This window comes from Oreochromis aureus, linkage group 14 (genome assembly GCF_013358895.1).
Source record: "Oreochromis aureus strain Israel breed Guangdong linkage group 14, ZZ_aureus, whole genome shotgun sequence".
Taxonomy (NCBI): domain Eukaryota; kingdom Metazoa; phylum Chordata; class Actinopteri; order Cichliformes; family Cichlidae; genus Oreochromis; species Oreochromis aureus.
In genome coordinates, this window is record NC_052955.1 from 36,105,234 (window position 1) to 36,129,702 (window position 24,469).

The following is a 24,469-nucleotide window of genomic DNA, read 5'->3' on the forward strand; positions in this document are numbered from 1 at the left end:
AAACTGTAAGCTGTCATCTGTGAAGTGTGAGCGGTGTTTGTTTTTACCATAGTTCATGGTGGAGAATGGCTGCTCTTCTGAGTTTTGCCCTAAGCAGCCGTAAGAATGGCAAACTACACAGATTAGCAGCGGCATAGGCACACTTAAAATTTCTTCTGAAATTTTCGCTTTCTAGTCTTAAGTTTTACCGTACCTGAATTGTTAACCACACAAATCACCATAAAGTCATAGAAAATGATCACAGAAACCATTGTTTCATGTTAAACCTGGAACTACACCCTTTTGACAGTGTGTCAATTCAACAGAACTAGGAAATTAAAAGAAAAAGGTTAGTGACATAATTTCTCAGAAAACATCAGAAATTCTCCTCCCAAGTACCGTTGCTCCAGGCCTGCAACCCATCCATCCATCCATCCATTTTCTTCCGCTTATCCGGGGCTGGGTCGCAGGGGCAGCAGCCGAAGCAAAGAAGCCCAGACCTCCCTCTCCTCAGCTACCTCCTCCAGCTTATCCGGGGAAACACCAAGGCGTTCCCAGGCCATGAAAAGACCATTTATGAAAAGACCATCGAGGGAACAGTTCACCCTGCCCAGGATAGAGTTACCGGGGCCCCGCCCTGGAGCCAGGCCCGGGGAGGGTGCCCGAAGGCAAGCCTGCAACCCTGTGCTAGGAAATTAAATCAGTTTGGTTATCATGTTAAGTCTATTTACTCTAAGAGCCTGCATCCACACCACACTTGCCTAGAAACAAAACCAAACCGGTATGTTAATATGAACTTCACATTTGCGATCAATGATAAAATAATAGCTTTTATTTTCTGAATGTTTCAGTCAACCACTCACCCAGAGGATCTTCAATCCCAGAAAATGCCTTCTTATTTGATAATATCTGTCGTCCTTCCATACCCTGGTAACTTGCCCATCCAGAGCTGTATCATGTTGAAATATACGTACAACAAGCCAAACCACACCTTGATCACACCAATCATTTTTCCGCCAAGAGGAAAAACAGGTGGGTCAGGGACAGGTACATCCAGTGACAACAAAAATATAGGCTATTGTTGAGTTGAGTTTCTTGTCCCACAAACAAGGAGGGTGCTGCGCCTATTTCTAGGAATGTGTGGTTATTACACAGGTTTTTGTAGGAACTTCGCAGCATGGATTGGCCCATTTGCTACTTCTTGAAAAGTTCAACAAATACCAGATGAACTACAGCACTATTCAAAAGGAAGCCCTTGCATTGTTGTTAGCCCTACAGCATTTCGAAGTGCATATCAGGTCCAGCTCGGTACCCGTTCGAGTATTCACTGACCATTACCCATTGGTGTTTCTCTCCCAGATGCAAAATTCAAATCAGAGACTTATGCGTTGGTCCCTTCTTTTGCAGGATTTTAATCTCCAAATCGAGCATAAGAAAAGTATGGAAAATGTAATCGCTGATGGCCTGTCAAGAGCTATTTTTTAGTTTGGGAATTAAACAATAGGAGCCTTGTTTAATTCTTATGGAAGGGGGTGTTACGATTGGTGCATACACAGCTCTGGATGTGTGACTGGGTGTGTGACTTGAGTGACTGGTTCCAGTAGGAGGACTTGCCCATTAAATAGAGGCTTGAGCACCATGGCGAGATAGGTTCTCGCGTTTCTCCCAACGTCTGAGCTGTACGCCTGTGACAGCCACTGGCTGCAGTCACTTTGTGACAGTTAAGGAAGTGGAGTGGGTAGGGGTGAGCTACTGTTTCTTTTGATCACCCGTTTTCCCCTGTTTTGAGTAAGTTAAGGAGGTCAGACTCTGTCTTTATTTTTTTACTTTTGTTTTGGTAAGGTCAGGGGTGTGGGAAACAGTTTAGATTCGTTTTGTTTATTATTTTGGCCTTGGCTCACCCTGAAGTGTTGAAACTCCCGTTTTGTTGTTCCTTTTTTTATCACATTGTAAATAAATTACATTGTAACAAACTGATTTGTTTCCTGTCCTGCTTGGGTCTTTGCAGGGGAGCCAGTGCTTCACTCATGTTATAGCCTGGCCTGACTGGCCCCGTAACAATTCACATAAATAAAAATAAAATAAAATGCGTTATGGATGAAACTTTACATTACCTTTTCAACAAGGAAGTCAGTGCCTCCTTTGTCTCAATTTTTGCCTCATCTGTCCACAGGACATTCTCCCAGAAGCTTTGTGGCTTGTCAGCATGTAGTTTGGCATATTCCAGTCTGGCTTTTTTATGATTTGTTTTCAACAATGTCGTCCTCCTTGGTCGTCTCACATGTAGCCCACTTTGGCTCAAACAACGACGGATGGTGCGATCTGACACTAATGTTCCTTGAGCATGAAGTTCAGCTTGGATCTCTTTAGAAGTCTTTCTGGCCTCTTTTGTTACCATTCGGATTATCCATCTCTTTGATCTGTCATCAATTTTCCTCCTGCGGCCACGTCCTGGGAGGTTGGCTACAGTCCCATGGATCTTAAATTTCTGAATGACATGAGCAACTGTAGTCACAGGAACATCTAGCTGCTTGGAGATGGTATTATAGCCTTTACCTTTAACATGCTTGTCTATGATTTTTTTTCAAATCTCCTGAGACAACTCTTTCCTTTATGGCGTTACTTTTGTGCCACTATTCTGAGCGCACGTAAAAAAAAAAATTGCAGGTGCAAGTGTTGCATTTTGAGGAGAAATTTATTTTGAGCAAAGAAAAACTAAATTTGAGTGAACGAAATGCATTGCTGCGTGCAAAAAATGTATTTCAATGTTTGCTATTATCCATACATCCTTTATCCATCCTTTGCATAAGTGCTCTAATGTTTTCGGAGATGCCTGTTACCCACTACCTGACTGCACATCTGGACTGGCCATTGGGCATACCGGGCATTTGTCCGGTGGGCCGATGGTGGTTTTTCATTTTTATGTTTGCTTGTTTGTTTTTGTAATGGTATAAACAATGAAAGGTGGTGGATTAGCCAATTGGTCATGATCATCTCTGAGCTGGACCAGTTACAATACATCCGTATTGAGGGGAAAAGGAATGCGATTCATCCCGTACTTCAGCTACAATGAAAAAAAAAGACACAAAGAGTTATTCTGTCTTTATGCTGTCAGCTGCCTGTTCTTCTGTCATTCTCTCTCCCTCCCTCTCCTGTTGCTACTTCAATCATGAAACTGATCAATGATCAGCTGATCGTCTCTCTTGTTTGTTTATCGCCCACTTTCCGCCAGAAAGAGGAAACCAGCGGATGTTGCGCTAAACAACAGCAGCACGTTCAAGCTTGATAAGCTATTGTTAGAATTTATTTAATATTACTTACTAGTATCAGCTGATGTTTGCTGGAGCCACAGCTGTAAAAGCTGGTGCTCATGATTTCGGTTTGGATATGTGGTGAGAGGAGTACATGAAGGTGATACAAATCATACATATATACCAACAAGACAGTGTACATCACTGTCACAACAGCATTTGTTTTAGTTCAAAGGCTTTATGGTTTTGACTATAATATCTGGTGGTGCAGTCGGACGATTTTTTGTCAGTTCAGCCTTATATATTAAGTTTAACCTGAGTGACCACCCGGTCAGCTGATGGGTAACAGGCATCTCCGAAAACGTTAGAGCACTTATGCAAATATGTGATGCCTTGATAAATCGAGCAGATATTTGAAGTTTACACAGCACCATTCTTGCATGAAAATATCTTAGAAGTTTATTTTGTGACCCAGAAAGAGCAATATTTCAAACTCCGCCACTCTGTGTTCCTCTGCCACTGCTTCGTTTGAGTTTTGGACGAAATGGATTCTGGGATATTGCATTTCGTCATTTCGAGCTGATTGGAGACCAAAACAGCCAATCAGATTTTTTTGCATCCAAGTCTGTGATTGGCTGGTTTTGTGGCACAAATATAACGGTGTACAAAAAGAGTTGAACGGCACGGGCAGAAATGTTGAGAGCGCAAGCAACACATTGCGAGCAAGCGCAAATGCAAAAACTGAGTAAGAGGGCCTGCTATTGTGTGTGTGTGTGTGGATAATAGCAAACAATGAAATACATTTTTTGCACGCAACAATGAATTTTCTTCACGCAAATTTAGCTTTTCTTCGCCCAAAATAAATTTCTCCTCAAAATGCAACACTTGCACCTGCAAATTTTTTTTATGTGCACTCAAATTTTTTTTACGTGCGCTCAGAATAGTGGCACAAAAATAATGCCATATTCCTTTGCTTCCTCTGGTCCATGTTGAGTGTGGTACACACCATGTCACCAAACAACACAGTGACTACCTGGAGTCAGCAATGCCTGACTTTCAATGGTTAAGATTTATAGAATTGTTATTTATTATTACTTTTGTCAGATTAAAGTTATTTCTCTGACCATTGTGAGTTTTTCTTTGATTGACCGAAGGGTATCAACAATTTTGTCCACGTCTGTATAACTTTAAATGTTAATAATGAAGTTTCACCATAAAGCCAGCTATATGCACTATCAAAAATAATGATAGTGGAGACAAAAATATAATTTGAAGGTCACTTCATTTTACCCTGTAATCCAGCCACTGGACATGAGGCCCACCACCTGGTTCAGGGAATCTGGCACGTAGACTCCCCTGAGGAAGAGGAATCGGCAGTAAGCCCACTGCCACAGCTTGGCGGCCAATTCACAGAGGGGAGGAGAGCCCAGCCCCCCTGCCGATTGATGTAGGGCGCCACAGCCATGCTGTCGGTCTGGACAATCACGTGGAACCTACGCAAGCAAGGCAGAAAGTGACGAAGTTCCAGGAACATGGCCTGCAGCTCCAACGTGTTGATATGGCAAGAGATTTTTTCATGAAAGAAACAGTAAAAGAGGGACTGTCATGTTATGTGCGCGTTGAGAATTTTAGCATCTCCTAGTGGTTAGCTTGGAGACTGCGGTCAAGTGAATTTTTATGTGGTGTGGCTTGTATTCCTATTGGATGTTTAGGGTCACATGAGTGGGGTGATACAGGAAGAGTTTCCTATTGGATGTTTAGAGTCACATGAGTGGGGTAATGCAGGAAGCAATTTTAGTATGGGGATTTGCACAATGAGGGTACCAGAAGTCTCTCCGTTTAATCCTTCAGCATCCACCTGTGTTATGCCATGGAGAAGCTTTGTTTGTAAGTTTGAATTGTGTTTCATCTTTATGAGTAGTGAGTGGTGTATATTTTATTGACTTTATGCATATTTGGAGAGATTTATATATAAATGCCTAGATCTGTTCGCCATGTGAAGCAAATGCATAATTCTTCATTGAGCATATTTCTTTTTGTATTTTTGTAGTTTCACAAGTTCTGGGAAAGCACTGTAAGATGTACATTGATGAAGACAAACAAGTAAACAGCCCTCAACTTTACTTTCACGTCTGACTCATCATTCAACGCTTCCAGTGCCTACGGCATATGTTTAGCTATCTGTCACTTCGTGTACCAGAACCACGCACGCAGCGGACAGAATAGGGACAGAAAGTAAGGGGCTCTTTGTTAGTCTATTTTTGTTTATAATTCAAAAGCAAACATGATAAAGTTAATATTTTAAAAAAATCCATATCCAATGTTGGGAAGGTTACTTTTAAAATGTATTCCACTACAGATTACAGAATAAATGCCCCAAATGTATTTTGTAATGTATTCCGTTACGTTACTCAATGAGAGTAACGTATTCTGAATACTTTAGATTGCTTAATATGTTATCATGCTTTTTACAACTACATGAATGTGCTATTGCTGTGTGATTTATTACTGTTACTGAAGGTTACTCGCCATATCAATACCAACTAAATTTTTAAATCTTAATATAAAATGAGTAACAGTAGGGTGGACATTAGATAAGGCTGCACTTTTTGCAGCGATCTCTTATAGAAAACTATTCCGTGCGTATATAAAACAGGTCCGCGGCTCCAAACCGTAGTAAAGGGACCTCTGGCTAATACGTCGGGTTCCGTGTCGGGCTCGTAGCCGAAAAGTAGCTTTATTTTGTTGTCTGAGTCAACTTTGCTAGTGAGAGACAGAGAGAGGGGCTGAAAGGCTGCTCCAACGGAATGTAATGATTTGGAGGAAAACGCGAACACAGTGAGTCGAGTCTTAATAGCTTACTTACAACTGGGCTCGTCAGGCATTCTTTTTGGCTGCAGTGGTTATTATTATAGTTGCATTTTTCCATCTTCCCTTTCTGGTCGGTGGCAACTCATACTTTTCGACTCTCCTTTTTCTCCCTCCATGGCGCTCACAGACACATAACGGGTATGGCAGTCCATTCTCCATGCAGGATGGACTACATTGCCAATGCTGTGCACTCTTTAGGGCTATGCCTGTAACACTCCTATTTCCTCCTATTGACTTTATATTACATAATATTTTGAATAAATTAAAAAAAAAAAATTTCTTCACGTTATTTTGTAGGCCCGCAAGTAGAGGTGACATGGGCCGCGAGGTTGAGACACAGGCATTAGAGCCTCTTAATGCTTGTTTTGTTTTGGTTTCCACCGGTGTGGAATTACGAAAAATAGAGAAGGCATAGCCTAACACAGGAGTTCTGTGTTCGGCTAGAACTGGGCGAACCTATATAGATGACAACCGGAAGGATCGTGTCTGGAGGCGTGGCCCTGCTCCTGAAATTCAGATACATAATCTTCAAAAACAGGATGTGACAAGTGATAATAATAACAACTGTCCGTCCTCCAGGATCCGCCCACCCAAGGGAAATACACCGCTCTCAAGGCGCTGCTGCGCTACTCCCTCTCAGATGCAGAGCACCCGAGAAACTCCTCTCTCTCTTGGGCCTCGAGTTTGCTAGAAATGGATGACGGCGTATTCATCTTCACTCACCTCATCCTCTGACAGTTGCTGGTGCAAGCTTGCCTCGCCAACTCCCCACTCCTGGCCGAAGGATTACCACTCACTTGCAGAAGAAGCGGCTCGCATTTTCCTGGCTACTACGAGCTTCGGCATCCAGGCGATAGTTCCCAACTCACCGACGGCATCTCCCCCACCGATTCTCCCGGGGGCCTCCAACTCATCGATGGTGGCTGGGATCGCAGCATGGTGGCACCGCGGAAAAGGGCCGCGGAAAAGGGCGCTGTCATCAGCATGACAGCGCCGTGCGGCCTTTGTAGGGAAACAAACCCGCCAGCGCTCCGTAGCGACTCTGACCCTGCGGTCAGAGTCGCAGGGCCAGAGTCCTCTATAAAGAGCTACTCTTTATAGAGGACTCACGCTCAGGGACAGGTTTTCTCGTTGACTCCAGCTCCCAGAAGAGCCTCAGGAACTCTCATGCACAGAACAGATTTTTGCCTTAAGAAACATCATCGAACAGTGCGTCGAGTACCGGCAACAGCTCACCATCAATTTCATCGATTTCAGGCCTTTGATAGCATCCACCACGATTCTCTTTGGCAGATCCTGCGCTTGTACGGTGTCCCTACCATCTTCATCAACATCTTCAAGGACCTGTACTTGCGATCATGCTGTTGCATTAAGACCGGAAATGGCCATACCGACTTCTTCGAGATCACCACCGGCGTCAGGCAGGGCTGCATCCTGTCACCTCTGCTTTTTCTTGTTGCCCTCGACTACGTCATGCGGTGAGCTGGTGCCCGTATAGGAGCTGGCGTCCATTGGTCTGATCAAGACTGTCTTGGCGACCTTGATGTCACTGACGATATCGCCCTACTTGAGGAAGACGAGCTGAAGCTACAGCAAGGAATGACCCATCTAAGAAGAGAAGCCGGCAAGACTGGCCTGAGGATGAGCTCTGAAAAGTCGAAGATCATGCACGTCAGCTCCAAGGACACACGACGGGGGATCTACATCGGGACACAGCAGCTAGAAGAAGTGGAGAAATTCACCTACCTCAGTAGCGTGATTTCCCATGACGGCGATGCGGAGGTGGATGTCAAATGCCGCACTAGAAAGGCGGCTTCGTATTTCGGAGGATCAACAAGATCTGGTCCTCCCCAACAATCTCCCTCAAGATCAAACTCTGCTTGCTTAATTGGATCGCGATCCCAACCACCATTTATGCCAGCGAGACTTGGAAGGTGTCGGCCTGCATCAACACCAAGCTCGACGTCTTTCAGCAGCGATGTTTTCGCCAGATTCTGCAGATCCGCTACACCGACCACATCACCAACGAGGAGGTCCTGCAAAGGAGTGGCACGGTCAAACTTCACAACATCGTTGGACGCCAAAGACTCTGACTGGCCGGCCATATCCTCCACATGGATGACGCACGGATTCCAAGAACAGCGATGCGCTACTTTAAAAGAGACAACCATAAGAGAATTTTTAAAACAATCCTAAAATGTACAGGTAGCCAGTGGAGTGAAATTAAAATGGGGGATTAATGTGCTCAGACTTTTTTGTTCCAGTTAAAAGATGTGCTGCAGCATTTTGCACAACCTGCAGACGCCTAATGGATGCATCACTAGCCCCACAATAAAGTACGTTACAATAATCCAGCCTAGATGTAACAAAGACATGGATGACTGTCTCAAAAAGCTGTTTAGGTAAGATGGGCTTTATTTTGGCTAATTGCCTCAAATGAAAAAAGCTAGATCTTACAACAGCTCTGACTTGGCTTTCAAGTTTAAGATCTGCCTCCATTTAACTCCCAGATTAGTGATGACTGGTTTAACATACTGTGCCAGCGAACCAAGATCTATAGTAGTGGTCTCAGAGGCACCACCAAAAACCATCACTTCTGTTTTCTGCTCATTAAAATGTAAAACGTTCAAAGCCATCCAGGCCCTTATTTCATCAAGGCATCTGAGCAGAGGGTCTACTGAGAAGCCATTTATCTTTTTAAGTGGGAAATAAATCTGGGAGTGATCAGCATAACAGTGGAAAGATATCCTATGTTTCCTGAAAATAGAGCCAAGGGGTAGGAGAAAAGAAACGGGCCTAAAACTGAACGCTATGGGACCCCAAATTGAAGAGAAGCAGCAGAGGATACAAACTCACGAAGTTTCACAGAGAAAGTTCGCTCTGCCAAATAGGATCTAAACCACTGCAGTGCGGTACTCCTAACACCCACCAACTTCTCTAAACGGGAAATTAAAATGTTATGATCCACTGTATCAAAGGCAGCAGTTAAATCTAAAAGCACAATAATAACACAGTCACCTGAGTCAGTTGCTAAAAACACATCATTAAAAACTATTAAAAGGGCAGATTCAGTACTATGTAGAGCTTTAAAACCAGACTGGAAAACTTCTAAAATACAGTGTTCTTCTAAAAAGGACAATAATTGCTTGTAAACTACCTTTTCAAGAATTTTCAAGATAAAAGGCAGTTTGGAAATAGGCCTGTAATTTGCAATAATATCAGGATCGAGAGCAGGTGTCTTGAGTAGAGGCTGAATCGCTGCATGTTTAAGATTCACAGGTACAACACCAGAGGACAAACTACTATTTACAATGGATTGTACAAATGGTGCTATAGTGAGAAAAACCTCTTTGAAAAATCGAGGAGGGAGAGCATCATAAGGGGAACCTGAGGGCTTCAGGTGAGAAACCAAATCCTGCAGGCAGAGCAAAGAAACTGGCTCAAACCTGTGAAAGACAGCAGAGCTAAGGACAGGGATAGAAGGGTCGAGAATGGAATGGGAAATCTGCCCTTTCACAGATGGCACTTTATCTATAAAGAAGTGTAGGAAGTTTTCACAAATTTCCTGAGAGGACTCGACACCAGCAGTCTGTGAAGCATGAGGGACCATGTCAATAGTCTTAAATAAGGCATGAGGCTTACGGCAATTTGCCTGAATAATAGCAGCAAAATGTTTCCTCTTAGCATCTTTTACAGTTTTCTGATAAGAATTCCAGTAATTCTGTAATATTTGGTATGAGATCTGAAGTTTATCCTTCTTCCATTTACGTTCAGCTCTCCTACACTTTCTTCTGGCAGCACGGGTGTCTTCATTCAGCCAGGGTTCAGATTTGGCTTTAACTTGCCTAAGCTTAAAGGGGGGGGCACCGAATCTAAAACGGTTTGGCAGACTGAGTAAAACCGCGTGCTCAGCTCTTCTGTATCATTATATATGGAATCAGGAAGGTTGATTCCATATATATATTGTGATTAAAAACCTCTGCACAGATGTAATGGTAACTGGTTAGCAGGAAAATTATATGCAGGTTGTGTAAGTTGTTAAGTTAGGCAAAAATCATGATTATATGTTTTGTCTCCTAGTACCTATGTCATTGCTGGCTATTTGGCAGGCAGGAGTAGGACTCAAAATACACGAAATGGAAATGCAGGACAAACTAAAAGTCAGTTTTATTACTGAATTTATGGTTACAGAATGTATTTACATTAAAAAAAAATTACTCAGACATGGAAGAAACCAGAACAAACTTACTAGGCAATGAGGAAGAAACTGAGAGGACACAGCAAAAGGGAGAACATTACAAAGGGAAACTGAGAAAAATTTTTACACACACAGGATAATGAGTGGCAATAGGTGGGAGGACAGCTGAAATTAATTACAGATAATTAGACAGATTACTTTTCTACTGGGAATGTGTAACAGTCCATTAGAAAAAGGTAAACAGGAAGCAAATGAATGTTGATGATTACAGATATCTTTATTCGATTAGGAAACATCTCCATCTCCAATATCTGACCTAGTCAAGAACACTCTTGAAAAAATAAATATATTACTGTCAGCCTAAAATCAAGAGACACCAAAATCAAGCATCTACGGAGGAAGGCAAGATGAGCTTGTACCACAGTGATCTGAATGTTTCTACTGATGGAGGAATTCTGAAGTGTAAAGGTCTTTACTCTGCTCAGAATCAGCCAAATGCTGCAAAACGGGTTTCACAGTGCACATGGATAATAAACCAAAGCAAACTGCGAAAGCAAGTTGTTTAGTGACAGCTTTAGCTTAGCTGACTTGACTAAATGGAGCAAAGAATTGGTTAAATCTGTGCATCTCCGGCAGGTTGCGCTCTGCCCGTGCATCTCTGCACACGCCCCGGCCTCTTCGTGAGCGCGCGGCTCGCGGAGCAGCATCAGCAGAGCGGGGGCGCGGATCAGATCGAAGCGGACATTCTGCAGTCATTGTTGGAGGATCGTGCGGAGTTGGACGGACTTTCGTACCAAGGTCTTCTGCAGCGTGGCCGGGTAAGATCCGCGGGAAACCGCATGTCCAGCTCAGGGGCCGGTGGGGGGGAAACGGTGCGAAGCGAATGCGGGGGACGGCTCTGGAAAGCCGGCAGTGTATTTTCTTTTCTCCTTACTGAAAACAGGGATGGTGGAGGTGAGATGAGCGCTTACTGCTGCTTGCGCCGTATTACAGCGCAGTAGGTGCGCGCTACCTCACGGTGTGGAGGGAAAACGGTGGTCGGCGGTCTCCGACCATTAGTGGTCCAGTCTCCGCTACAGCCGCCATGACTGAACCGCCGTGTAGCTGTCTCTGCTCCACCGGGACAAGCCCAGCTGTGTGGTACTGGTCATGCAACTTTAGTAGACACACACACACACACACACACAAAGCAGGCCTCCGTCGCACCTTTATGTGAATGATTTCTGTAATGCTGTCGCCTACAGCAGCGCTCTGGGAGTGGAACGAAGATGATAAAAATAATCGTGTTTCATGAGTCTGGACGCGCTCGGGAGAAATCCTCGGATGCTTCTTGTGATGTGATGCAGACGTGCTCTAGTTTCGAGGTTAACGTGTGTGTTGCTGCAGACATACAGATGGAAGCAACAACTGGGACTGGTTTTAAGTGTCCCGTGGGCATTGGGGGCATCGATATGTAGTGTGTGTGAAGAGAAGCTATGTCATCTAGGTTACTAGCGCCCAGTAAGGGTCTGATCTTCAGGGTGGAGCTGCATTAATGAAAAAGTCGGTAGCTAGCGTGTGCGCAGTACTTTTTACCATGAGCACTGGCAGGGGCGGATCTAGAGAAATTTTCTTAGGGTGGCATGGACATCAAATGGGGTGGAAAAACCAAAACCTTTTTTTAAAAAAAAAAAACCCTACATATGTAGATATTACATATGGTTAAAAGGAAGTATACATATTCATTAAGTATACAGGTTTCATATAAATATAGTCTAAACTTAATTAATTTTCTGTAGCCCGCATAATTAAACGTTTCAGTTACATGTGAATTTTGATTTTATGTACTGTATGGTAAGCTTGGGTGATATGTAAATATTTTCCAACTGACAATCGTCAGTCCAATAACCAACGATAGGGGATATATTTGTGCAGACTGATGGGCGGAGCAATATAATCATGCACGGACTGATTTGCGCAATTACAATTTATAAGTTTTGTTTGGAGGGAATATTTTGCCTTCTTTTCTTGTTTGTTTCACTATTAATATAGCTACTTTTGGGATTATTCATTCATTTATTTATTTATTTATTTATTTGACATTTATTTATTTGCGGCAGAGAGCCATTGGGGGTATGAAAAGCAAAAAAAAAAGAAAAAGAACGCTTGGAGACTGATGGCATAGTGGAGAGGTTTTTGACGGGGCTCCCACACAAATGTAAAGCAGGAGATGAAGCATCGCCAAATATGTTTCCAAACCAACTTCCTTCCAAGCCAAAGACTAGAAAATATGGTGAAGCATATCTTCCCTTTGGCTTCACCTGCACATGTGCCAAGGTAGGTCTCCCCTGCAGAACTGGTTTTCCCTGCGTCAGGAGCATGTGCTGGGCTCTCCAAATCATGGACAAACGGTATCCCACATTCTTGATTTTTAGTTCACAAACACTTCTTGTAATGACTAACTACTCCTGACATTTTGAAGATGTTAGCTCTTTATACAGTAAAGTTACAGTGGGATACAGTGGGCGTTATTCTTGTAAAACAAAGGGGGGCCTAGCAAAAGAAGTTTGGAACCACTGGGTTAACCCACTTAGTTCCAAAATATAATTGGCCATATTTGACTGCTTTTGATTTTACATTTATATTTCACCTCACACAACACACTAACTATGCACTCCACCCTAAACGTTACACATCTCTTTCTCTCTCTCCCGCTCGCTGGCTCTCGCTGCTGTCACTCCCAAATTTTTCCCATCATTCCGAAACAACAAAATCCCACATGATGCCATTTTTTTTGTTTTATATATATACACACACACACACACACACACACACACACACACACACACACACACACAAGAGCGCAGTCCTGGGAACAGCTAAGATACTGCGCAGGACCCTCAAGCTCCCAGGCCTCTGGTAGAGGACCCGAGCTTGAAGGACAAACTGCCCGCAAGGGCGTGCTGGGTGTTTTTTATATATATATATATATAATGGAACAACATTTTCATGATGATCTGGGAACAACACCAACATATATATGTGTATATATATATATATGTCATATGTAGGGAGAGAGAGAGACTGCTTTGTCAGCTTAAATCGGTCATGTGCGTGTCTGCACACATCTGCTACTGTGTGTGTGTGTATGCCAGAAAGATGGAGAGAGTATGAAGGTGCTTCTTCCTCCTCTCACCTTTCATCAGGTAGACAAGACCTGCTAGGCATCCACTCTTAATTGGCTCTGCCCTGCCAGAGTCCGTGCAGCTCCTTCTCCACTCCTCATTCCCTAACAGCTCCTCCCTTCATCATCACCTCTTATCATACTTAACAATTCCTTCTTTACACCCTTGTCCTTTACCTGTTATGCAAAGCCTAATTGGAATACAGTGGCTGCTTTAGACTACCGTGTGGCAGGTTTAATTATAGCTTTTTGTACATACTAAAAGATATCATCTTATATGAGATATTTCTGATATTTTGTTTGTAGATTTGTTTAAACCTGGTTATTAAGTTTGTGGGAGTGATGCAACTATAAGCCTTTTTGTCTAAACTTTGTCCCATGTGAGTGAATTACTCAGAGTAAACACTAACAGAAAACTGCAATTCAATATTCATATTTAGGACACAAATTACTTAGATTCATGCAGTGGAATGTAACATGATGAGTTCTTCTTTTGAAACAGTTTTTTTTTTTTTTTTTTTTTTTCTTTTTCTTTGTGTGCTACAACTTGCCTTGAGGCAACAGTTGCTATGATTCGGCCACATTTAAAAATTGAATTAAATTGAAAACTTCCATACTATATGTATGTTTGAACAACCACGTCTTATACTTACAGAGAATGGTAGGAATAATTTCCTAAATCACTTTTTATGGTTGAGTCAGTCTGAGGAAGGAGGCTGCACTTTTGAGCTGCTGGCTCAGAAGTGTCTAGTGTAGGAGGTGTCATGAGTTGTCCATGATACAGAGGAAATACAAGCGAACTGAGCTGGAGATGTTTTGTTGTGCTTCTGAGTGGTAATTTTAATGTGTGATGTAGGATTTAAAATTTAGAGATTTGCCTTTAAAAGATGGCAGAAGTTTTCCAGGTACTTTTGATGATAATGTGGCATGTGCATATTTCATTACCTAAACCTAAACTTGTTAGATTGGTGCCAATTTTGAGCTGCATCATTTTTGCAATCATGTGAAACAGGTTCATAGTCACATTTATTAACAATTCAGCCCCATGACTAACATTTTCCTTTCACAATAAAGCCTAGCAGCTCTGACCAATTTCTGACAGCGTAACATTGCTGGATGAGGCTGGGCTTCCGATGTTAGTCGGGATTTGTTTAGCAGTATACTGATAGATGTTCCAGCCTTGATCTTGACTCGGACTGCATTGCTGCAGATAATATGTGAGAGCACTTTGCAGAGCACTGTAGGACTGCCTGCAGTGGCTGATCCTCCCCACTGAGCACACTGACCTCTACATGGAAGAAAGAGAGGAGGGGGAGGAGAAGATGGAGCTATTCTCTCTATTCTTTTTGTTCTCCTTCTCTCCGAGTGCCTTGCTCCACAAGCTGGCTGCTTGGAAATGGCATTGCTGCAACCCCTCCTCCTTCTTCACTCTCCCCCTACTTTTCCTTCATCTATGGGGTCCCAAGAGCTTTGTGAGCGTCTGTTCGAGCCAAATGCCAGCACTCTGCATGCCCTCTCCCCCCTTCCTTCATTTTCCTGTGTGTATATGAGAGGGAGAGAGTTGGGGGATTTCTTTGGATGCCTTCTTTATCCATGATGGGGGTTGCCTGTTGCTGTGTTCTAGTGCTTCATCCCCAGCATTTGTGCAATTGGCATGTGAGTAAGAGAATGGGCATGTTATTGTTCTCAGTTTCACCATAAGCTCTTTTCGCACACGTACTGCAGCTCTACTGCATCCCAGTCCTTTGTCTATGACACTGTGCTTAGCACCACAAATTAGTTTAAAAAAACAAACATTTTTTTCCCCATGTTCTGATGGGATGCTTACATTTAAACATACACTTCAAATAAACTGAAACATCAAGGAAATTGAGCCAAAAAGTTGGTAATCTACCATTTACCATTAATGTATCTTAGCTCAACAACCAGCTGACATTCTTTGAAACCTGGCAGCTAAATTGAATAGATATTTTGCCAGTGTTCATGTTTAAGTTGTGAGGCTTTCAGTGTGAACATATCAGAAATTGTACATCTAAATGTGTGCGTTTAGTCTAGTATTTGCTTTTTTTAATTGCACGCATATCTAGATGCACCTTGACTGGCTTCAGATCCTGCCTGTAGCAGTTGCCACACACACCGCAAGCTGCAATAAGGATGCAAAGCCTCCTTATTCCTTGCAATTACAGGTGATCTTAAAATGGCAATTGTGAAACTTACTTCTCAGGACATTAGATGTATTACCATTATTTATCCACCTTTCTGCTTAGTAACCACTTGCTGAAGTTCTGTTGCTAGAAATCAGATGAATATGGGCAAGTAAATGCATGTCAGCTTTTTGAATTTATCATTTCAGTAGAAAGTAAATGCCAGTTCAATTCACTGATGCTAACTAAGCTAGCAACTCTAGGGCAGATGTACTTTATTAAGATATGAAATGCATTCTTCTTGCTTCCTCCACTTTTGTACCATTGATTCATTAATGTTGAATTCTCTTGTTCTACTGCATGACTGATAGAGTTTGAAATCTGCTTCATGAGCATGTCTCTTAACAGGTGCCATTTTTGGGTCCTTATACACACACAATACGGTAATATTATGTTGAAGCATTGTACGTATTAATCTGCGAGGCTCCTGACTACGGTAGCTGTAATGCTCCAACAATCCATCAAGCGGTGTGGCTTCGTAGCTTACCAAAGTCGTACTAAAACATTTTGACAGATTTTTGAGTGCCGTGTACCACATAAAATCTGTTCGCGTTCAGTAAGCACAAACAGAATTCATACATAAGGCACACTTTTGAGGAAATGAAAGGATTTTAAGTGCACCTTATAGTCTGAAAAATACGGTACTGAAAATGTTCTTGTGCTTAAAGTGCTTTGCTGAGCTGAAATTTAAATATCTCAAGATATATAAAATAAAAAAGTCAAAATTAAAAGTACCTCAAAGGCTTTGAACTGAACATCTTAATATCCGAATATCTTACCTTGGGCATGGGCATCTGAGAGGTTCCGCCCTTGACTATCTCTGATTGGTTTAGACCACGATATGGGCATAATGTGTGTCTTTTGTTAACCACACAGAGACTTTAAGAGTTGCAGAGTCTTCTTTGTTTGTTTGTTTGTTTTACTCTAATGGCTGGTCGCAGCGGTGCGACCTAGGATTTTTTTTGGTGGAACATTGGCACATTGGCAGAATGTGCAGGTGTCACCGTGCACTATTGGATTATTGTGGGAAATCTTTCCTTCGTCATTTCCCTTTTCTGCACATCTGTGCAGAGACACTTACGTGGCACACAAATCGACCGAACAGTAGCAGCACGGAGTCGGTGCTGCGGCGCTTCAGCGGCACAGTTAGGCCATGATAGGGCATAATGTTGTCTGCTGTTGGCCACACAGACTTTCAGAGTTGCATAGACGTTTTCTTTTTTACTTGAACGGCTGGTCGCACTGGTGCGACCTAGGATTTTTCTTTTTAGTCGCACCATTGAGAAATTAGGTCACATTTGCGACCCAATTGGTCACACTTTAGAGCCCTGGGGAGTTAAATTCAGTGGGGAAACATTAAAATTGGTTGTAATGGCTCAATGTGGGGAAAAGTATCATAACTCACAATAATTTCTATTTAGAGCCCCAGGAGAATTTTGTAGTGTATAGTGTTCTGTCACCATGTAACCGTGTTCTGTTTAAATAGATTTTCCCTGAGAAAGTTGCTCTTTAGTGCCTCCTTCTGGCATGACCTGGTGTAACGTGCGCAAATCTGTCTCTGTTCTATGATGTCATCAGAAAGTGCATGCTATTGTTTGGGGAAAAGACTTCTCCTGTTCTCTGCTGTAGTGAGAATTGTCTTCCTTATGATGGTCTTTAAGGGAGACATTGTCGGTATGTAATTTTGTTTCATCCTTACTAATGAACAAAATCTACTTGAAGAAATGCGATTGCAGTGTTTGCTTAATAGAAATGTTTGTAAAGAGAGGATTCACTAACGCCTTTGGCTAAACAAGTCATTTGGACTGTTATTGTGTATTTGTCCTTGTCTATGATTTCTAAGAGCATTTCATGTTGTTTTCTCAGTTTTACCCTACTTCAACTGGCCTAAGTAAAGGGAGTGAAGTCAAAACCCTCTTGTCTGCGTGGTCATTTTGAAGAGGAGTTTAGTCTGAATGTCGACTCTAGCAAGGCGTTAGAGGCAGAGGACATTACAGTAAAATGGCAGCCTCTCAAAGACCAGTCTTGTGAGGAATTGCACGGCAAATAAAGCTATCCTCCAGAAACAGCTCAGCTCTAAGATTCAGCTGCAGATGTTGGCAAAATCCACTCGACGGCAACATGTCACAGAGAACCAGTGCATCAATGAAAACCAGATCTAATATATCTGGCTCCTCCAGGCATTCTAGTTCAGCTGCAAGTAAGGCAGCTGCCGCACAAGCACGTGCAGAGGCTAAGGCAGCTAAGGCTGAAGCAGCATTCATGGATAAGGAGAATGATCTGAAGTTGCAGCAAGCAGAACTAGAAGCCTCTATGCAGCTTCGAAAAATGCGTCTTGAAGCGTTGTTGGATAAAGTACGCATGGAAAAAAGGGCTGCAGCTGCAGAAGCAAAGGCAGAAGTTTTGGAGGCTGCAGTGATTCAAGATAATAACGAGACTCTTAGTGAAATAGATGTTCCTGCTGATGACCCAGTAACACGCACGAGGGAATATGTGAAGGGTGCCACACATGGCAGCCAAACCACGCCTAATCTAGCAACCTCCAATGATAACACAGAGATGAAGCTCCCTCAGCATTCGCTGACCATAGACTCTTACCCCAGGATCTTTACGCTAGGATCTGAGGTACATACTCGAGCAAGCCCCAAGCCAGTTGCAGTACCACACATCCAAACACGAACCACACCCATAGTAGCAAATCTAAAGGAACATTTCCCAGGCAAAGCAGAGCAAAGTGACACCTACACCCCTAAACAAGAACCAACGGTCAGTTATGCTCAACAGCCTCTAGACAGTGGCTACACCGGCACCCCCTATATTACAACCCTAGACAACTTCAACCACCCACATGAGACCACATACCAGGAAAGGGGTGCACTGTACACTCTGCTAGAAATGGAGCACAACATGTCAGACCTTGTTAGATTTATGGCTCAACGCGAACTGGTGTCTACAGGGCTCCTTCACTTCAACGACCGTCCCGAATGCTACAGAGCCTGGAAAGCATCGTTTATAAATACCATCAGAGGCCTCAACCTTTCACCAAGCGAACAGCTTGACCTTCTTGTGAAATGGCTAGGTAAGGACTCAGCTGAACATGTCAGACGAATACGATCCATGTATGCGAACCAACCAGCAAACGGACTCAGAACTATGTGGGATAGGCTCAATGAATGCTATGGTGCACCAGAGGTCATCGAAAAGATTAGACAACTTTCCAAAGATTCCAAACAGAGATGGTCGTAAGCTAAGAGAGCTGGGAGACTTGCTGTCGGAAATACAGGCTGCCAAAGAAGATGGTGACCTGCTTGGGCTTAGTTATCTGGATACTCCTCGTGGTGTTACCCCTGTGGTGCAGAAGCTGCCATTTTATCTCCAGGAAAAATGGCTTTCCCTAGGCTTTAAGTACAAAGAAGATCACGGGGCTCCCTATCCCCCATTCGGCTTCTTTGTGGACTTTGTGTGTCGGGAAGCACGGATGCGCAATGACCCTGGCCTCACACAGACAGCATTCAGCAGTGAGTTATCAGGCGCTAAGCAATCATCTAAAGCCGAAGGTCACAAAGCTGTGGCAGTTTTTAAAACGAGGGTCTCTCCGGATCCTCTGCCCCCTTCCAACGGTACAAGGACTGCATCGTTTGGCACCCGATCTGGAAGCGAGTCATCCACTAGAGAAGATCCAGCAGAGCGCTGCCCGCTACACAATAAACCCCACCCCTTACCCAGGTGTCGTAGGTTTAGAGAGAAGCCAATAGAAGAAAGGAAAGCACTCTTAAAAAGGCACGGAATATGTTACAGGTGCTGCAGAGCCACACATTTGGCAAGGAATTGTGAAGATGACATCACCTGCTCAGAGTGTGGGAGCAAGAGCCACATTGCAGCCCTCCACCCTGGATTTGCTCAATGGTGCACCAACACAGCACGCTCCGCACCAGATCAGGGCGGGGAGGGAAACTCCAACCTGAATGAGACTGTTTCCACAGCATGCACTGAGGTCTGTGGAAACTATTCCGCAGGGCATTCCTGCTCAAAAATATGTCTGACCAGGGTGTACCCGACTGGCTGCCCTGACGCTGCAGTTACGGTATACGCAATATTAGATGATCAGAGTAACAGATCACTTGCATGTACCGAGTTTTTTGACTTATTCAACATTTCAGGGTCTCCTTCACCATACACTTTGAAGACATGTACTGGAACACAAGAGACAGAAGGCAGACAAGCACATGGCTTTGTGATCGAACCCATCAACGGCAGTGTCACACTGTCTTTGCCGCCACTGATTGAATGCAACGAGATCCCAAATAACTGTGCAGAAATACCAACACCGGAGGTAGCATTAAATCAGTCATTTGAAGGCCCTTGCAAAGCACATTCCAAAGCTGGAATCAAAAGCTTCAATTCTGCTTTTGTTAGGCAGAGATATCATTAGGGTTCATAAGGTCAGGAGACAAGTGAATGGGCCACAAAATGCACCCTATGCCCAGAAGCTGGACCTGGGTTGGGTTATTGTGGGAGATGTGTGCATCGGAGATGTCCACAGACCTGCTGTTATCAGCTCTTGCTACACTAACGTACTGAAAAATGGACGCCCTTCTCTCTTTCAGTCATGCCCAAACAAGTACTCTGTAAAAGAGAAATACAGTAGTGGTGGGTCCCCTTCATTTCCCCTCACATGCAAACATCCCCTTGCCAGTGAGAAACAGGCCACTTTAGACTGCGATGTGTTCCAGACAACAAAAGACGATGACAAAGAAGCTCCTTCAATAGAGGACGGATAGTTCATCCACATCATGGAACAAGAGGTTTACAAGAATCAAGAAAACAGGTGGGTGGCTCCCCTGCCTTTCAGATCTCCACGACCAAAGCTCCCAGATAACTACGAGCAAGCACTTGAACGGCTCAAATCACTGCAGCGATCTTTCAGAAGGAAGCCCAAAATGAAAGAAGAGTTTGTCTCGTTCATGGCAAGGATCTTCCAGAATGGGCACGCTGAAGAAGCCCCACCTCTGAAGCCCAATGAGGAACATTGGTACCTGCCTTGTTTTGGGGTTTACCATCCCAAGAAGCCCTCTCAAATAAGAGTCGTCTTCGGCTCCAGTGCCCAGCACAAGGGTTTGTCTCTTAACCAAGTGCTCCTAACGGGACCAGACCTCAACAACACCTTGGTAGGAGTCCTCCTTCGATTCCGGAAAAATCAGATCGCCTTCACCGTGGATGTACAACAGATGTTTCATTGTTTCATGGTGCGACCTGAAGACTGGAACTTCCTCAGGTTCCTCTGGTTTAAAGAGAACAACCCAGAGAAAGAGATTATGGAGTTCCGTATGAACGTGTATGTCTTTGGAAATAGTCCTTCACCAGCTGTGGCTATTTACTGTCTTAGATGTGCAGCACAGGAAGGCCGGAAGGAGTATGGGGAGGATGCAGAACAGTTTGTCACTCGTGACTTTTACGTGGATGACGGTTTAAAGTCCTTGCCCACAGCAGATGCAGCTATTGATCTGCTCAAAAGAACTCAAAGAATGCTGGCTCGCTCTAACCTTAGGCTGCATAAGCTAGCTTCGAACAGCAAGGAGGTCATGAAGGCCTTTCCCAGTGAAGATCATGCCACAGACCTGAAGGATTTGGACCTTACTGCTGACACTCTACCAATGCAGCCTAGCCTCTGGCTGTACTGGGACTTGAATTCAGACTGTTTCACTTATCGTGTTCAGGACGAGAGGAAGTCATTCACTCGACGAGGAGTTCTCTCAACGGTGAACAGCCTGTACGATCCTCTAGGATTTGTTTCCCCTGTGACAATTCAAGGAAAACTGCTGCTTCGAGAACTAGCCTCAGAGTCTTCGGACTGGGACGCTCCATTGCCAGCAGAAAAAGAAAAGGTGTGGGAAAGTTGGAGAGATTCTCTGCAGGAGTTAAGACATCTGAGGATCCCCAGACCATAACAAACATGTCACCAACTACTGTCAAGTTAACAGAACTCTGTGTCTTTTCAGATGCTTCGGGGAAAGCAGTAGCCGCAGTTGCTTACTTGAAGACTGTGGATGCGGATGGGGGATGCTGCACTAGATTGGTTGCAAGTAAAGCCAAACTGGCCCCACGTCCACAGCATTCTATACCTCGGTTGGAGCTTTGTGCAGCAGTTATGGCAGTAAATCTGTCTGAGGTCATCACCTCTGAAATAGACATTGTATTTGACACAGTCACCTACCTACTACACAGACAGTAAGGTGGTGCTCGGATATATCTACAATGAGAAAAGGAGGTTTTATGTATACGTGAGCAATCGAGTCCAGAGAATCAGACAAAGCACAATGCCACAGCAGTGGCGAATATGTCTGCACAGAAGACAATCCCGCAGACATTGCTACGCGGTCTATCACAGCAGACCGCCTTGAGAACACAATATGGTTCTCTGGACCAGCATTCTTGTGTCGACCTGAAGAGGCGTCACCTATGGTACAGAGGTTTGACCTTTTGGAACCAGATCAAGACAGTGAAATCAGGCCTCAAGTCACAACACTGTCGGTCACAGTCCTCAAACATCTTGGCTCTGGGCGGTTCAATCGCTTCTCATGCTGGAGTTCCCTCGTAAGGGCTGTTGGTACCCTTATTCACATTGTTCAGAGCTTCAAAAAGGGAAAGGAGTGTGTCGCTCAAAAATGTGAGGGTTGGCATCAGTGCAGCACACCCCCAACTGGGGATATTCTTGAACAGTGTAAGCTAGTCATTATCAAAACAGTTCAACAAGAGGTCTATAGGAAAGAACTGGAGTGTCTTGCATCAAACGCCAACATTCCCAAGAGCAGCCCACTCGTTGCCCTGGATCCTTTCATTGACTCAGATGAGCTATTAAGGATTGGGGGTCGTCTCATTGAGGCAAAAATAGGGTTCAACGAAAAACGGCCACTGATTCTGCCTGGACGGCATCACGTAACCACCCTCATAGTGCGTCACTTTCATGAGCAGGTACGTCACCAAGGACGTCTCTTCACTAAAGGAGCTGTCCGATCTGCAGGTTACTGGATTGTTGGTGGCAGGAGTTGCATTAATAGACTCGTTTTCGAGTGTGTCACTTGTCGAAGGCTGAGAGGGAGGTGTGAAGTTCAAAAGATGGCAGACTTGCCGCCAGACAGGCTCAGCATGGAACCACCTTTTAGCAATGTCGGGATTGACGTGTTTGGGCCCTGGTCTGTATCAGCCTGTCGCACGAGAGGAGGCCACGCTGATAGTAAGAGGTGGGCTGTCCTCTTCACCTGTCTGTGTGTCAGAGCTATACACATTGAGGTAATTGAGTCATTGGATTCCTCCAGTTTCATAAATGCAGTCAGAAGGTTTATGCCGATTCGAGGGCCCTTGAAGAACATACACTCTGACCGGGGCACTAATTTCACCAGAGCTTGTAAAGATATGGGGATTCCCTCAAATCTTGATGGGAAAGCCATGGAGAGGTTTCTGTCAGAACACGGATGTACGTGGACCTTCAACACACCGCATTCCTCTCATATGGGAGGAGCATGGGAAAGGATGATCGGCATCACACATTGTATCCTGGACTCGATGCTTCTTCAAATGGGCTCCTCCAAACTCACACATGAGGTACTCACAACGTTCATGGCTGAGGTTTCAGCCATAGTGAACAGTCGACCACTTGTGCCTGTCTCAAACGATCCTACAGATCCTTTCATTCTTACACCTGCTTCATTGCTTACTCAGAAAGTAGGTCCATGCCCAGTACCAGAAGGAGATTTTGGACGTAAAGACTTATTGAAGTAACAGTGGCGCAGGGTCCAAAGCTTGTCTAACACATTTTGGGACAGGTGGCGGGAACAGTATCTGTCAACGCTACAGTGTCGAACAAAGTGGACATCTGACTGGCCAAACCTTAAGCAAGGAAGCGTGGTGCTTCTTAAGGACAGTCAGTGCAGTAGGAACGACTGGCCCTTAGGAATTATCGTTGATGTGTATCCCAGTAAAGATGGAAGGGTGCGCAAAGTGCAAGTAAAGGTCATCAAGAAAGAGGGACCAAAGCTTTACGTCCGGCCTGTGAATGAGATGATCTTGCTCATTCCTCCGGATGACTGAAATGTGTTTGACCATGTCATATTAGTAGGTGAAACCTGCTGAGTTTCAGACGGGGTGTGTTCTGTCACCATGTAACCGTGTTCTGTTTAAATAGATTTTCCCTGAGAAAGTTGCTCTTTAGTGCCTCCTTCTGGCATGACCTGGTGTAACGTGCGCAAATCTGTCTCTGTTCTATGATGTCATCAGAAAGTGCATGCTATTGTTTGGGGAAAAGACTTCTCCTGTTCTCCTGTTCTCTGCTGTAGTGAGAATTGTCTCCCTTAAGATGGTCTTTAAGGGCATTGTCGGTATGTAATTCTGTTCCATCCTTACTAATGAACAAAATCTACTTGAAGAAATGCGATTGCAGTGTTTGCTTAATAGAAATGTTTGTAAAGAGAGGATTCGCTAACGCCTTTGGCTAGACAAGTCATTTGGACTGTTATTGTGTATTTGTCCTTGTCCATGATTTCTAAGAGCATTTCATGTTGTTTTCTCAGTTTTACCCTACTTCAACTGGCCTAAGTAAAGGGAGTGAAGTCAAACCCTCTTGTCTGCGTGGTCATTTTGAAGAGGAGTTTAGTCTGAATGTCGACTCTAGCAAGGCATTAGAGGCAGAGGACATTACATACAGGTTGTGATCAGTTGATCATCTGCTGTTTGTGGATTTCTGAATTTAACAAGATGTAAGGGGGTGTTTTATGAGTTGTCCTGCCTGAATTTCATCCTCAACACT

At 43.9% G+C, this 24,469-nt stretch overlaps 1 protein-coding gene across 6 annotated transcripts in view; it reads left to right on the plus strand.

Annotated features, from left to right (window-relative positions):
• The first annotated feature begins 10,816 nt into the window (after positions 1 to 10,816).
• fat3a (FAT atypical cadherin 3a) overlaps positions 10,817 to 24,469 on the plus strand; it is a 215,487-nt gene continuing 201,834 nt past the window's right edge. For 4 of the 6 annotated variants that reach the window (XM_039622586.1, XM_039622587.1, XM_039622589.1 and 1 more), the window contains exon 1: positions 10,906 to 11,117. The gene's annotated coding sequence lies outside the window, so the exon portion shown is untranslated. Of the gene's footprint in view, positions 11,118 to 24,469 lie in introns of all 6 variants that reach the window. The other 2 variants (XM_039622591.1, XM_039622588.1) reach the window with 2 other exon arrangements.